This window comes from Bactrocera neohumeralis, chromosome 3 (genome assembly GCF_024586455.1).
Source record: "Bactrocera neohumeralis isolate Rockhampton chromosome 3, APGP_CSIRO_Bneo_wtdbg2-racon-allhic-juicebox.fasta_v2, whole genome shotgun sequence".
Lineage (NCBI taxonomy): Eukaryota > Metazoa > Arthropoda > Insecta > Diptera > Tephritidae > Bactrocera > Bactrocera neohumeralis.
In genome coordinates, this window is record NC_065920.1 from 19,755,132 (window position 1) to 19,771,979 (window position 16,848).

The window sequence follows — 16,848 nt, forward strand, 5'->3', positions numbered from 1 at the left end:
TGACGACGACATGGGTCCTCGAAAGGTTATGCTGTGTGTTTGGTGAGATTGAATAGGAATTATCCACTGTGAACTGCACCAGCCTGGTTGAATCATTAATTAAACATTTTACTGTTACCAACTGATGCAATTGAAGCAAGCTATCGAAAAAAACGGCCAGAACTGATCAACAGAAAGGTAGACTACACACATCTTTGATGACTCGGCAAAAACTAGGAGAGCTTGGCTGGGACCTTGACCTTGCACCATCGGACTACCATTTGTTTCGGTCAATGCAAAACTCCCTTAATGAAGTAAAGTTGGTTTCAACAGAAGAAAAGGCTTTTTCGACTTCCCTATATTATTATTCAGAAGTCAAATATTTATTTTCACACAAACATTTACTTTTGTTTTCCATTCGCTAAATACCTTTAGTAAATTTTTATATTCAAATTTAAATTTTTGCATTAATTTGCATATTTCAAATGGTTAAAAAAATTTTAACGCGTGAATGCATATCTAGTTATTTTTAAGTTTTTTGAGAGCGCTTTTATTGCATGCGAAAAGTGGTCAAAGGAAGTATTCACACACATACCTTAAAAATAATTGACTTTAGTCACAATTAAAATTAAAAGCTTAATGCAATTGCTTTTTATCCTTTTAGGTTCCAAATATTGGATTGCAAGAAAAAAAACAGCTTGATAGTTTTGCCTGCCTCACCTACGATTATGCGATTATGACACGCGAGTTTGTTGATATGTATATGATATGAAATATCGCATGCGAGTTCAACTTGTCAGAAGCAATAGCACAACTTAATTATCTCATGAAATGTCAGTTATGATTGAGCGCTGGTGAGAAGGATAAGCGCTCTCGAATAACGCAAATGAGCATTACTGTCATCTATAAAGGATAAGCTCTTTAGTTTACGTGCAACGAAATGAAGTGAACAAATATTTCCACGTGGAAATCAGTGCGCGTTATTTTATAGTGAAAAATAAGTTTGTGTAAAGTGTTTCGAAGTGTTTAGTGGATATTTTTGTGAAATTTTTAGTCCTTAGTTAGTAAGCGTGGTGTTTAAATTAGTTAATTTCTGTAGTGTTTGCTAATAAAGTGTTGTGTTAGTTTCAATTCAAGCTTGTGCGCGTTGGAATATCATATTTCTGTTGGAGGGCAGTGGGAATGGCGAATGTCAAAACTTCATTATGATGGGAAAATCGACATGGCAAAGGGTAAGTCAGTTTACAAATACTTGAATGCATATATGTACATACATGTCTATAAATGCTCAATTGAATTACAAATCCATACAAACAATACACTTTCAAATTGATTTAAGATTTTTTTGATTTTCAAAAATTATCTGCTCTGGTCTAACAATAAAACTTGCCTAAATCTGTATAAAAAATTTGGCAGAACTGAAGCTAGTTGTTATATCATTTTAATGAGGTAACCACAAAGTCTCTAGTTATGAAATGAATTCGCAAACTTTTTTGTTGCTTTCATGTGGAAGAGACCAGCGCTTTAAGTTAGCGAGCTTGCTTCTCGTTCACGCAACTGTATTTCTGACGATAACACCAAAAAAGTTAAAGAAATAGCGAATGGAAATCATCGAATAGGCTTTAGAGAGATAGCAGAGTATCTCAACATCTATTATGCAACGGCTTAACGCATTTGTGATAACCAATGGTATATAGTATGCCAATGCTAGACTCACACCAAAAGACCTGAATATAATGCCAAAGTCATGTAGAGTAGAGATCGCAAAAGAGATGCTGAGTACCCTGCATTCATCCAATGTATCTTATTCATGGAGATATGCGGGTTCATGAATATGACATCGAAACTCTCCAACAATCTACCGAAGTGATTGATGGGATTTTCTGGCTGAGTTTTCCTTCTTCTTGTTTGGTACCACAATCATCGATCGGCCCGGGCCGACAACGAAAAATTGCCTCTATTCTTTACGAAGTCACGTCAGTTGGACGCTCTTGTTACCGTTGTCCACCCAAGCGCATCAAATCGAAAATCAAATCATTTCAGCAGTGACTTCAATGTCATGATGCGTATGCAGCAATGCCAGGCCGATCAATTTAGCTTGAAGCATGTTAGTCTTCAGCCACGTTTTCAGGCGTCAAAGTGTCCAAAAAGAGCGTTCAGAGCTCGCATTCGTCACAGGAAGTGTGCAGAATATGTAAAGAAAACTGAATTATGGTGTATAGGTCTACATCGCAGTTCTTCAACGTTTCCAATGCAGTAGTCGGTAACTTGTTGTCTTTTCACTTTTGCCTTTCTGCCCCCATGACACTGCACGACGTTGTCATTATCCAAAAGGCCTTTGAATCTATCTATCAAGCAGTCAATAAGATTTTCCATTTCTTTGGCTTTCAAAGCACATACTTTTTCTGGAAGCAACAAACTTAGTTGAAATCCATCCAATACTTGTCTAGAAAAGCGCATTCTTAAAGGAATGTACACTGAGACCCTGTAGTCTTCTTCGCAAGTTCTCACGCAAAAATTTTCGCGTTTTGTTTGTCTTCAGCTTTTTATCTTCGATATTTCGGAACGTTACAAGAAGCATATCTATTATATTTTGCCTCATCACGCTCAGTGAATGAGTTAGAGATAGAATATCACATAGGCAAAAAATCCCAATTATAAATTGAAATTTGCACACGGCTGTGATGAGTATAATTGTTTTTCCCGCAGATTCCTTATTTTTCCAGTTACTAATTTTTCTATGTTGGAAAACTTGGAGAATAAATCGAACATATCGCAAATGGAGCTGAATGAAGTATCTATTTCAAGTTCTCTATAAAGCCGCGTTGCTTCAAATTTAGCACTTTCAGTTACGGATCTGATTGGATTTTCAGAATTTTCTTTGCTATTAAATCGTGTTATTTTACAAAAGTAGTAATATGGCATTATTATAGAATGTGTTTACTTGAAGTCACGAAAATTTCAAAAAAAAAAAATAATTTCCAAAGTTATAGTTGTTTGTGTTGACCCTGTTCATAAAAAAGGTACTTGCGGTGACAGCCATAAGTCCTTGGAGATTCATCTAAAATCAATCGGACAAAAAAAATTAGTTTTATAAATAGATAAACTCGGACCTGATCGAAGGATTTTCTTTTTTTTTTTTAAATTAAAAAATGGCGGCCTCAGGAAATTTTTTTCTAAATTTTTGCGAAAAAATCAACAGTTAATTGGTCTTAAAAAATCGAAATTTTCGAAAAAATTAAAATCCTGCTATCAGGCCTGAGATTATTATGTATTCTAAAAGCTGTATAAATTTCATTAAAATCTACTGAGCGGTTTTCGAATTACAGTTGTCACCGATTCAAAAAACATAGTTTTGAGAAAAACGCGTTTAAAGTTTCATACTAGCGCTTTGAAGTGCCCGAGCTCGCTTTGTTATTTGTCGAATAACTTAAAAACTAATTATCGGATCAACGTGAAATTTTCAGAGAATATTTTTAAGATATTAAGTTTTTAAGATATTAATGAAAATGCAAAAAAAAAATATTTTTTTTTTTCAGTAATCTGCGTACATTGCTACACTTCAGTAATATATTAGCATTATTTATTATATTCAAAAATGGAGATAGTCTATACATTTTATAATCCCTGTAGAGTAGTGATGATGCTGCTAAAGAGATCACAAATAATTTTTTGAAACGATATTTAGCAATAACATAACTGCAGATACAATTCAGTTTATTTTTTTTAACTTTTATATCCGCTTTCCCAAGCACAGATAAAAAGCAAGGAGAATGGGTCTGGTGGTAAGCTAGTAAAATACTTAACGTATTTAACGTTCATTCTACTCCTCTAATAACGGGATAAATGTAGTTTATCGCCAAAGCATGAGAACGAAAAGTTGATAATTTTTAATCACAAGTTGATTTATGCAATTTTATCGGCATCTAATTGCATTTTAAACCATTCAAGAAAATTAGAAATCTGTATTCGTATAGAGCACACTTGATGTGAACTCGACTATCTACCATATAGGCGACTATAGAACCAATTAAAAACAAGACCACACAACTTCTTCAGTGTTTTATGGGCAAATAATTTGCATAACATTTTTATACTGACCATTAGACAGTACCGAACCCTTACTATATAGTTATATGTGTGTACATATTTTATATTTGTGTGTAGAAGTGCACTTTCCCACAAATATCTAACAGTATTATTAAATACCACGATCATAAATCTCCTGCTGTTTCCATGCGCGACAGCGAAGAGCACCGACATTTGACACCGTGTCGATATGGCTCGCGATCTGCTTACCCACATTGTTGTTGTTGCTTTGAACTCCAGTGTTGTTGCTTTGAAGTAAGACCGTTGGCACTTGGCAACATATGCATATAATCTGCAGTCATAAATTTTCTTGCATTTGCATATGTAAATGAGAGAGTCTACAATGTATGGCGGCTGCAGAAATGCGGGCACTTGTAGTTGCGGAGTGTGAGTACAAGATGTTGTTTTACTTTATGCCGATTTAATTTGTATAATTGTCGTTAGTTAGTATTATTTGCTAATTTATTATTAATTTTTATATTTTAATTCATTGCGTGTTGCATGTTGTGTAATTGCATGCACCTTTCGGTTAAGTGCAAATAGCACACTTCTTTCTCATTAACAGTAAATTTTTGCATACAGGGTGTGACAATAGACAGTTATTACTGTAATTATGTATATATTGATGAGAAATGAAACTGCTATTTTTTATCGATTTCAAAAAGTTACAGTTTGCAACTCCAGGGTTCTCTAATCGTGCCAAATAAAAGGCAACCCTCGTATAAGCAAGATAATAAGTTCAGTAAACTAAAGGGGTTTTCAATATGAGTGCTACAAAAGCTTTAAATACGGTTTGGGTTATCAATTTAATTCTTTAAAAGTCCTGTGAAAGTTCAGTTTATGTTCGCATAAACCATAGACTTGACGTAGCCCCACAGGAAATAGTCTAACGTCGTCAAATCGCACGACCGAGGCGGCCAATTGACTGGGCCATTTCTTGCGATAACACGTTCACCAAACTTGGTTTTTAATAAATCGATTGTGACATTCGCTGTTTGGTTCATATTTTCCAAGTCCATATCATCCAAAACGGGACAAAAATATTCGATTATCATTGGGCGGTAGCGTTTCCCATTCACAGTAACATGCCGGTCTTGATCATCAAGTAAGAAATACGGCTCAATAACGCCGCCGGCCCATAAACCGCACCAAATCGTAATTTTTTCGAGTGCAATGGTGACTCATGTAATACGTCTGGATTGCTGCCTGACCAATAACGCATATTTTGCTTATTGACGAAGCCATTCAGCCAGAAATGAGCCTCATCGTTGAAGATGATGTTTTCATGAAAATCCATATCATTTTCAAGTTGTTGCTCAGCCCAATTCACGAACCAACGACGATGTGGTGGTCAAGCTTGAGTTCTTGCGTCAATTTGATCTTGTAAGGTTGTAGGCCAAGATCTTTTCGTTCGTCACAACGACGTCACAGAGCTGACCAACGCTTGAGAACGACGCGTGGGAGACTGATTTGGGTCTTCCTCAATTGATGTGCTAGCGGCAGCAATATTCTCGACACTACGGGCACTTCTTTGTCTCACTGGCACGGGAACATTTTGCACTGTGCCTGTGGATTCAAATTTTTTGACTGAACGCTCAATTGTTGATTTGACGGAACGATTATGATGATCATAAATTGGACGTAGTGCTCTAAAAGTTGAGGCCACTGACTCCGAATTTCGAAAATTTTAACAATTTCGACTCGTTGTTGGATCGTATATCTTTTCTTGATGAAATGGCAAACCTTACTGAAGAGAAATGTCAAAAGAGTGGGAAAAATATTTGATTCGTTGGAATTTAAATGGTTTAATATCGGAAATGGTCGCGATTGTGGTACGATTCGCTCATTTTGGTCGATAATATAGGGATATCAATCTAAAACTACGAAATAAGCTTGATTCAAATAAGTCGAATGGTAGCTGAGATATGAGATCTCATCAACATCAAGTGATGATCAATGCGTCAATAAAATAAAGAAATCGGTGCTTGAGAATCGACGTTGAACAGTTAGAGATCTTAGAGATCGTTGAAATATTGGAAGGTTCAATGACAACCGATTTGAAAGATAATTTGTGAAAAATAGCGTCGCATTACCGTCTATGTATGAAACAATGCTTTCCGACTACCAGGATGTCTTGAAATCTATTATTACTGGCGATGAATTTTGGATCTATGCTTGCGACCCGGAAACAGACCATCAATCGGTCGAATATTGTAGCAAAGATGAGCTGAAACCGAAAAAAGACGTCAAAACAGACCAAAAATCAAGGTTATGTTGACAATTTTCTTCGATCATCGGATGGTGCACTCGAATTCCTTCCGATCGGCCAAACTGTCAACGAGGAATACTATTTGAGTGTTATGCGTCGTTTGCGCGAAGCTATTCGTAAATATATGCCAGAATTATGGGAGAGAACTCTTGGTTTTTGTACCAAGATTATGCACCGTCGCATACTGCGTTGATGGCGTTAATGTGATACTTGACTCTCCCTACTACTCTCTATTTAACACCCTTTAGATGCATAACTTCTCTTTTATAAGGCTTCAGTGATGTAATTTCTTAACGTGTTACATGGGTTTCCTTGGGTAAAAAACAGCCTTTTTTCAACAATTTTTTTTAATTTACAAATGGCATATTTTATTAGAATTTTTTATTGTTATAAACATACTATATTAGCAAAGAAATTCAGAAATTTCTGTAAAAAAATATTCGGCCATTGCGACGCCATTTCCGGTAACCACGCGGAAAAATATGCCGCCGCATTGGCAGGATAACACCTTAGAGGATCATCTGAAGTGAAAAAATACGTGTTTTAGTTAAAACCTTAACATAGATCTTCGACGAAGAAAAAAAAACTGAAAATAGGATTTTTGGCAGACATTTTCACAAAAAAATGAAAAATTCGCAACATTTTTTTTTTCAAATACTTGCAATCGAAAAACAATCCTTCGTCCAAGTCTTTAAGAATTGTATCTCAAAGACCTGTGTAAAATTTCATGAAGATCGGTTGAGTAGTTCTCGATAAATCTTGCCAACCGACTTCAAAAACACAGTTTCGAGAAAAACGCGTTTAAAGACGGCGCATTTAGCCTAGCTAGTCTCTAGCGCACAAGTTCTCAAAGCTGTATCTCCGAAACTATTACTCGGATTAACTTGAAAATTTAGGACAATATTTCAGTGGTGTTTTAGAATTTAATAAGACAATTAAAAAAATCGATTTTTTGAAACCCCGGGGGTTTATAACCCCTAATATTGCAATTTAGGAGGAGCCTGCTTTAATAGCTTCAAAAACTTGGTTTTTTTACTTAAATCTCTTTAATAATTATCTAAGAATTTGTCCACAAAGTTATAGATAGGAATTCGAAATATTTTCGAAGCTAAAAGGGAAATAGTGACCGAGCGTCTAGCAGATATATTAGCGCTTGGGCAGAAAGCGAAAACTTTGACGCGCGATTTCTCGATTTTTCATTTTTACAATTTTTTTTAATTGGGGCAAAGTTTATTATCTTTTAATCTTAGCTTTGTTTATTTCGGTTTTTGTAATCAGAGGGTTTAAGATGAGTAGGTGATTAGCCTTCTGCATCCGAGGCTGTCGGTTTCGCCTCTAGGCAGGCAATGGCGTGGGAATTTCCTCCTCGCAGGTGCTAAGGTTATACCGCCTTTACTCGGTCGTCAGAGCCTCGTTCGTAGTGAACATGTATGTTCCACCTAGGAACTACGGAAAATATATATACATATATATATATAAGTTTATTACCATTGGCAATAAATTATACTTTATTTAAACTAAAAAAAAACAATGAAAAGTCAACTGTGAACATATTTTTAAACAACATAAAGTAAAATTTTTTTTGGTCTAAAACCACTTTTTTACGATTTTTAAAAAATTTGTAAAATTTTACACATTTTTTTTGGAATTCTCTTAGTTTAACTAGAAGACAAATTACTGAAAAATATGATTTTTTTTTTAATTTTTTGTTTCCGATAGAAATTGCGACCTGCATCCTGCCCGCTGTACGACAAATGCACATGCGAGATGTTTCGGGCAATTGCTTCCCAAAGGCAAAATATCAAAGATTTCGTATCCAAAAAATTTGTGAATGATGTTTAAATATATAACTATAAACCCTAGAAATTTCGCTTTAAGCAATTATTTCTTTCCCTCCCAAAAAAATCCTGAAAAAAATTGATTTTTTGAAGCCTGTAAAGCAGGCTCCCCCCTTGAGGGTGAGAAATTTTGAACACAAAAATATTTTTCCGCTCGAAGTCTTCATTTTCACTTAATACCTTAAAATCCAACTCAAATACAATGTTGAACCACCCTAATGCGCATAAGTGAGTAAGCACTCACTTAATAAGCATAAAGTTTTGTTGAAAAGCACATATTTTAAAAACTATATCGAATCAATCGGCGATGGGCGTTTAATTGTACGATAAATAAAATCGCTCTCAATGATTTTACAAGCACTTTGCAGGCAAAAAATTAACACAAGCATTTAATAAATATGTGTTGAGTTTAAGACAAAGCGTTTGCGCTGCTAGTTTGTCAATTAAACAATTAATGTAAGCGCTGGATAATTGAATAATTAGCAGTTGAGTGGTGAATTAATGAACTTACATAGACTTTGCAATGAAAATTGTTGGCTAAATCCACGTCAAAATATTGGTTGGAGCATTGAAAAATTGCCAGCAATCACTTTGATTTATATTTGCATAAATAAATGCATTAAATTTTTGAGTATTTTTTATAATTTTGAAAACATGAGATTTTTCTTTTCTAATAATTTTTTTTTTTTTACTTTATGCGATTATATACAGCTTACATATTTTTTTTCATTTTTTTTTATTTTTTAAATTTTTAATTTTTTCAACTTTTCATATTTAATTAAAGATTTTATTAAATTAAATTTAAAAAAAGTTAATTAAATTTTTTTTAATTCAAAAAATTAATTAACATTTTTAATTAAAATTAATTAATTAAAATTTTTATTTTTTAATATTAATCCAATTTTCACTCTCACTTTCCACACACGTCCCCGCTATTATTTAATCGAACTCGCCACGCGGCTTTTCGTTAGCAAAATTCACACGCTCGCTTCCACTAAACGCCGACTACATTTGAAGAGCGCCTCACACAACTGATGAATGAAAAATGTCAAAGCGCTCAATAGACTCGCGTATCGGCAAACACTCAACGCTTAAATTAAAACAATAATAATAGCAAGAATACTTAAATGAAATGGTATGCGCCAATACTGGTTTGAAGCTCAACATAATTAAGTACAAAATACGAAAATAATGAACACGAGTGAGCAAACAGAATCAATCGCGTCGCGCAAAAGCGCAATCAAGCTTGTACCAGCTTGTACAACCACAAGCAGAAGCAGCCGTGGGCATTAGAAGTGTTGAGGCTTCTTGGCTGCGTTGAAGAGTCGTAGCGTGCGCAATACAAGTGAGCCATCAGCGGCTGGCGTGCTAAGCACGAACGCGCACGCAACGTAGGCGTTTTGCTGTTTTTGTTGTTTTTGCTTGCCTAGTTTCGTCGAAATGCGCTCAAAAGTTTTCAAACGCGCTTCAATGTTGCTTGGCTCAGCGCTGGGTTGTTGTTGCTGACGCAATAAGCTACGCTGTGGTGTTAATTGATGTTGTTGTAGTTGTTCTTGTTTTGTTTCTTAATTTTTTTTTAACTTTTTTTGTTTTTTTTATTTTTTAATTGTTTTTTTTTTTTCTTTTAATTATTTTCATCGTCACAATCGCTACCCTTCGCGCTTTGACGGTTCTCACCGCCCCCATAACACTTGTTATGCCCTAAAAAGTCGCTGCGGCTCCCGCATTGGTGCACCGAAATCACAGCGGAAACACAAATCGCTCGCCCGTCCAGTCGGCTGTACGCCCAACCAGCCAGCTGTCGCGCCGGTATTGACATTTTAGCGAGTTTTTATTGCCAACTACTACCATTTTCAGCTTGGCGCCGAAAAGGCAGTGGGTCGCACGTGAAAATCGTTAAATGTTTCCATTTTTTCATTCAATAAAATTACTTTTGATCGTAAATTTCGTCACTACTGTCGCCATAAAACGTTTCGTGAAATGGTAGTAGACATTTGCAATATTTTTTAGCACCTTCAATGACAATTCCATTAATATTTTTTACTGTAATATTCAGCGGTTATGAGTTTTTGTTGTTGTTGTAACGGTTATCTAGTCACTATTAGGATGATAAGGTTCAGATAAGTTGTTATTGAGATCATCCAACTTCAGGCCCAGGAAGGCATGGAATCGGACCACAGGGAAAGGTGTGTCAGAAGTGTAGAGTTAACTGACCATGTAAAGAGGTGGTAAGTGACTTGAGGGGATTATTTCTACGAAAGCACCCCAGCAGAAACTGCTTGGAGAGGAGTTCACTATGCTCCTAACTGGAAGCATCCGGACCTGACTGTGCAGATGTTGTAGTCCGGAGTGCAGGTGACCGTATTGGTGAGGAGTGTAGGAGCACAGGCTGTCGAATGCCACACCTAAAATCTTAGGGTTGTTGACAACGTCCGGTGTGTTTAACGTGGGTACCTGCTGACGACAGACTTACCCCACGGCGCTCAAAAGCATAGAGGATCAAATCAATGCGTTGATCAGTGCGCTGGAAATGCTAGGCATTTTAAGTACCAATTGGCAGTATGAAATGGACACACTAACCACCTTTGTCGGGTTCGAGACCCATCTAAAAGGGTTATTGACAGTCGGAGTTTAAACACCATCGACTGCTATTTAATATAATAATAATATCAAGTCTGTACTCCTGCGTCCAGTTAGTGAATATGGTCGCTGTGGATTTAGTGGGGAGAGTGTTTGGTTCTGTCAAACGAGAAATGTCGAAGAGATAACCCTTTACACATGCCATCGATTCCATTACTCGCCGTCATTATCGTATAATCATCAGTGTACGAGGTGATAGAACTTCCCTCTAGAGGTTTAGAGAGTTACGAGATGTAGAAGATAAACAGCAACGGGGAGAGGACACCACACTGTTGAATCTCCTGTTTCATAGTTATTCTCAATTTAGAGTTTTTACCTCGAAACAGTACGGATGATTGTTGGCCGCTCAAGTAGTTCATAGTCCACCACTTCAACCCTGGGAGCGTGGCTATTGCGATGTCCTCAAGTAGCGTAGTGTCAAAAGCTTTTGACAAGTTCAACGCTACGAGGATCGTCCTCTTGCTGAATGATTTTTGGTTGTGGCCATGAACTATTATGACGCCAAGTGCTATGGTGGTGCTGTGCACTTTTTGGAAGATATGCTGATGGTTTGCTAGAATCAGGTGGTGCGTAAAGGTCGGGAACAGGAAGGCCTCAAGTGTCTTCACTCAGAAGGAGAGGAGAGCTATCGGACGATAAGACTAGCATAGAACTTTGTTGGCGGATTTCCCAGGTTAGGAGTTAGGGTTGTGAGATAAAAAGCTGGTTTAAAAAAGGAAAAAGAAGTATTTTCACTTAAGAGGAAATAATGTGCAGATATCTGATAGCTACGATTGAATTCTGAAATAAACTTGTCTTTTAGGCGCATTTTATACATATTTTATTCAATGCGTCAAGTAAAATAAGTGAAATTCTTCATAACCGGACACCCATCGTCGCAGTGTTTTTGTCCGGTTAAGGGAGCTGTCCATATATGATTGCGTGGGAAAAACGATCGACTTGAATTAACTCAGCAACAGTGCATAGATGAACTTAATTCAATTTTTGACGATGAAGCTTCATCAAAACCACTCCAAGATGAATTTCATGAAGGTGATCCAAATCCGTTGATATTCCGGAATCTATTGATGCTGTGCGCAAACTGACATTGCCAGATCGTCATGCCACCTATCCTGGGTTTAAGATAACTACAGGCTTTGGTGGGACCAATATATAGTATATTATTCAATATTGCATGAACATTTGATTGTAGAAGAATTCTTTCATATTGGATCCAACACAATTTGTCAATCGCTTGAAAAAAGGCTCGTAGCAATTGGTCGATAGAAACGTTTAAAAATAGGTTAACAGTGTTTCGATACACGTCTATGACATCGTGATAGGTGAAGAATCATCGAATAACTTCTTTTTATTCTCGTTCATAAAAAAAACTAAAAGGTCATCATTTTTCGGCAGCTGAAGAGGCGAGCTTCAATTTCAATCATTAAAAAGCTCGCCATTGACGGTTACGTTCTCACTGGCATCATTTTTGAAGAAATATGGACCGATGTTTCCACCCGGCCCACAAACCACACCAAACCGTAGCTTTCCTGGATAAAATGGCAGCTCTTGAAACCCTACAGATGTCTTTTCGTCCCAAATGCGGCAATTTTGCTTGTTTACATATCCATTGAGCCAGAAATGGGCTTCACCGCTGACCAAAATTTGGCTAAAAACGTCGGATCTTCTTGGAACTTTTCAAAAGTTCCACCTTCGCGAAGATATTCTAAATACGTTTAACTTTGTCAGTTTGTAGTGGAATTAAGGTTAATGTGTAGAAATTATATACAATAAATAGCCAAAATTCCGCCAATTTAAGCCAAAAAGGAGTAACTCGAAAGGAAATAACTATATCAATCATTAATAAGCAACCAATTTCAAATCGTTTAATGCCAACATTTCTACTGTCAACCATCAATAATTTTCTCCAGTGCTGACTAAACACAACAGCAAACGATCACGTTTTTGCAAAAAATCAAGAAAACCGAAAAAGCAACAACATTGCAAAGAATCATTAATTCAAGCCATAAAGATGGGAATAAGTGAGTAGATTCATTAGTAATGCTAGAAACATCGAAATGTTAATTTCGGATAAAAAAGTCAAAAATATACTCTACTATATACACAACTGAGATCAATTGAAATTCAATTACTTCAATAATCGACATTTGCGAATCCAGCGCCAGCAATTGAATCAAGTGTCGGACCGGCGGACCGATAGGCAATCAGAGACCTTTCAGGCAAGTTTCTATATAAAATTCACTCGTCAGAATTACACTTCTTCTGCATATGTAATGAGCTTGTTTATTTCGAACTTAAACTGTTGAGCGACAAGCGTCAAGTACTCGCCCGCTTTGCTGCGTATATTCTAGTTTTTAACCACAAATAACACAAAAAAAATATTAAAAAAAAATAAAATCAAAAAGTCATTCGCGAGCGCCGCCACTTAGCACTTCGCACCACTCAACGCGTTCCGACGCCACATCTGTCAGCGTCCAGTTTTTTTAACGCCACGCAACCCAAACCGCCCGCACTCGCAAGCGATTAACTGGCGAATCACTCAAACGTCCAGCTGTCCATTGTATCATTGAACTATTGACAGCGTCTGTCTGAGCGTGCTCGCAATATTCTTAGCAATTTTTTTCTTTTTGACAGCTGCGCACCTCTTCCCATCAATTATACCCCTCAAACTCGCACGCTTTTAGGTGCAAATGAAATGCTTTTAAAATAGAAATGAGAAAATTACTTCTTTCTTGCTTTAATTTGCTCAACAGCAGTGCTAAAAGACCCAGCGTGACTCAGTGGGGATTTTCCGGTATTTCTTTAAGCATCGTGGGATTTGTGTAAAGGTAAAAATAGTAGCTCATATATACAAATGAGTAGTAACATGGTGTTGCGGGTGGATGACTTTTTGTATCTTTTATTTTTGGTAAAAAGTAACATAAAAGAGTTCCGTCAGGAATAATGATTTCATTTGGGAATTCCCCAAATTGTATAGACAGTGTGATCTATATATAGTTTCGAAAATATGTGTGCATACATACTTATATATTATATTTGTAATTTATCTTGTCGAAAATTTTTTATCTATTTGAAGTTTATATTGTTTCCAGGTATTTATACTGTTTGGACATACTATACCACTCATGGATAAAAAAGTGATTTTGAGACAGCTGATTGGTTATCGATTTCTCAAGCTCCTGAGCAAAGAGCCACTATTACAAAATATGTTTATTTGTAATGCAAACGACGATAATTCCATTGAATAAGTCGTAATATTTTTCAGCTTTTTCGATGCGCTAAGGCTTTGCGGCCTATGTTGCCTTAGTTGGAGGGAGACCAGTTGAATTAATGAGTGAATGCGAGAGCAATATACTAAATGCTTTTCAAATTAGTTTCGTGTTAAGGCTTAGCCCGCCCATCGACACGTCTAAAGCCTGCAGAAAAGTCTTCTCAGTTACCTTTTGGAGGTCATAAGTAAGATAAGATAAGATAAAAGGACTAGGATTGCAACGCGATTTTAGGTCTATTGTGCCTTCTCCTAAATCACAAAGACTCACCTAGTCACAGCTTTTTGATAACTGATAGGTGCTAATAAGGCGATGTGATCCGTATTTGAAAACATGAATACCAGGGCCTTTGTCCTGCGTCTGCTACTATGTAGTCAATTAGAAGATGTTCTGGGATTTCAGGATCCCTGACGCAGAACTATCAACTTGCGCAAGAAGCTAGGCCCATGTTATATCCGGAAAGTAATAACTTTCAAAATAGGCTCCTTCTGCGTAGATGCAGTGCTATTCTCCTGAATAGCCTCGAGAGCCGAGGTGAATCTTGCTTGGATCCCTTCTGTCGTCTGATCGGCCCTTTTAGGCATGAAAACATAAAACGTCCGAAGGGCCACATCTGGGCTGTAGGGCGGCTGCGGAAGTGTTGGGATGCTGGTCTTGGTTAGGTACCTGTTCACAAGATCGGGCTTTTCAGGCAAGAAAACAAAAAAGTCCGGAGGGTCCACATCTGGGCTGTAGGGCGGCTGCAGAAGTGTTGGGATGCTGGTTTTGGTTAGGTAGCTCTTCAAAAGAGAGGCGGTGTGAGCCGGGGCGTTGTCGTGATGCAACTTCCAATCGGCTGCGTTGTCTTGTCGGACCCGATTGACCCTTTGTTTGAGTCTCTTGAGGACTTCCACAAAAAACTTGGCGTTGACGGTTTGTCCAAGAGGAACAAATTCATGGTGGACGATGCTTTTGAATTTGCTCATTCATTAGCGACCTCTCGGCTCTCCAAAAAAGGACTGTTGCCACCGAAACGCACGACTTCTTGCTAAGGCAACATCTGGGTAAGCCTGCTTTGATCATATCAAACGTCTCTGTTGCAGATTTACCCAGTTTCATACAGAATTTAACCGTGTACCTCTGCTCTGCTCGAAAATATTTGTCCTGACTCTCCAGCCGCTCGTTCGTTAGCTAGGAACGCACTTTACCGAATCCAGCCGATGCGTGCACGCTTCGAAGTACAGTCACGACGGAAGAAAATCAGTCTTATTACTTTCCGGACAAATCCTCTATAAGTGCTTCTTCAGCTTGCAGTGGCCAGCCTAGAATGCGGCTGCTGAGGTTATAACCCACTTTAGCAAGTTGGCATGCCGCATGCCTTGCAGTTGTTGGTAATACCTCTCTCTCCCTACTTTTTCTTCCTTGCAGAGCTCTTCTTTATGGTATGAGGAGCCACCGCGATGAAAGGTTCAGGTCCCACCACGTTGGTGGATGCTGCGGAGCGGTCGAGCACATCAGCCAGTTCATTACCGACTATACTTTTGTGACCGAGCACCCAGATGTGTTGTACTTGTTAACGTTCCGCTAGACTATTCATCTGGTCTCTACACTCCTGCACCAGTAGCGATTTGATCTCATAGACAGATATTACTTTAAGTGGCGCTTGACTGTCGCTAAGTATGGTTATACATACTTACGTTAGTGTTGCGATGGTTGCGTTGGAAGTTTAGCTCTACTTGCCGACTTATGGCAAAGATTTTTGCCTGAAAAATTCACGGAAAACTTCCCATAGATATGGAGAGTTTGATGCGTGGTTCAGCGACTCTTGCACAAACTCCCTTCAACGTTTTCCCGTCGTCGGTGTACCATTTGATTGACTATCCTTAAGCAGTAGCTCGAAATCATTCCATTCAGCCTCTCTGTTAAGGGTAACCTTCAATTTTTTGGTGAAGTTCACCCTTTTTTTAATGCTTTAATGCTGCCCTTTGGGAGAAGAGCAATGGTTTTACACCACTTGATGCATTCATGGAATGAGAGTACATTACCTCTGCCACACCCTTCTGCTTTCGTTTGAAGCCACATACTGCTACCCCACTGGTTTCTAGATGAAGTGGTGTGAGCTTAAGTACTTTAAAATTCTTAATTAAATTAATATATGTACTATATATGTATTCACTTATAATTTATACATACATAGTTAAATCGATTATTTTTCAAATATATTTCTGACTGAAAATTTTAAAAGCAAACGATTTTTTTCACTCTTCAATAATGTTGCATAATTGTCACACGCAGGTTTCTTAGACATAAATTATATTTTCTTAAAAAAAGGCATATTAAATTCACTTTTGTTCAAATCGCTTTTGTTAACACTTTGTAAACATTTGTGGGAAATTATGTTTGTCTACTTTTCAAGGCGCACACCGCGAACAAGAAAGAAAACAAATGACTTGTGGGCATAAATGTCATAACAAAAGCATGTGTGTGGTGATGAAAGAACTAAAAACGACTGAAACGTGCGACAAATGGCGTGTCTGTCACTTAAATATTTATATGAATAGCTAAATATATATATGTACATATATATAAAACATGAATATAAAGTGTGGTTAGAGATATGTTGTTTATGTAAGAAGAGACAAGAGTGTCTAAATCAGCTGTGATAATGTGATAAGCTTTTCTGACAAAGAGCTGGCGCTACATCAGAGTCACGCAGGGAGATTTCAAATAGATTAGCCGCAAATCTCCTCAGTAACGAGATTAACAAGTGTGATTTTTGTAAGGC

The 16,848-nt window shown here is 37.3% G+C and overlaps 1 protein-coding gene across 1 annotated transcript in view; it reads right to left on the bottom strand.

Moving 5' to 3' along the window:
- The window catches only part of LOC126752947 (protein spaetzle 3), an 80,423-nt gene that overhangs the window by 43,707 nt on the left and 19,868 nt on the right, over positions 1-16,848 (bottom strand). The gene's annotated exons all lie outside the window — the stretch shown is intronic.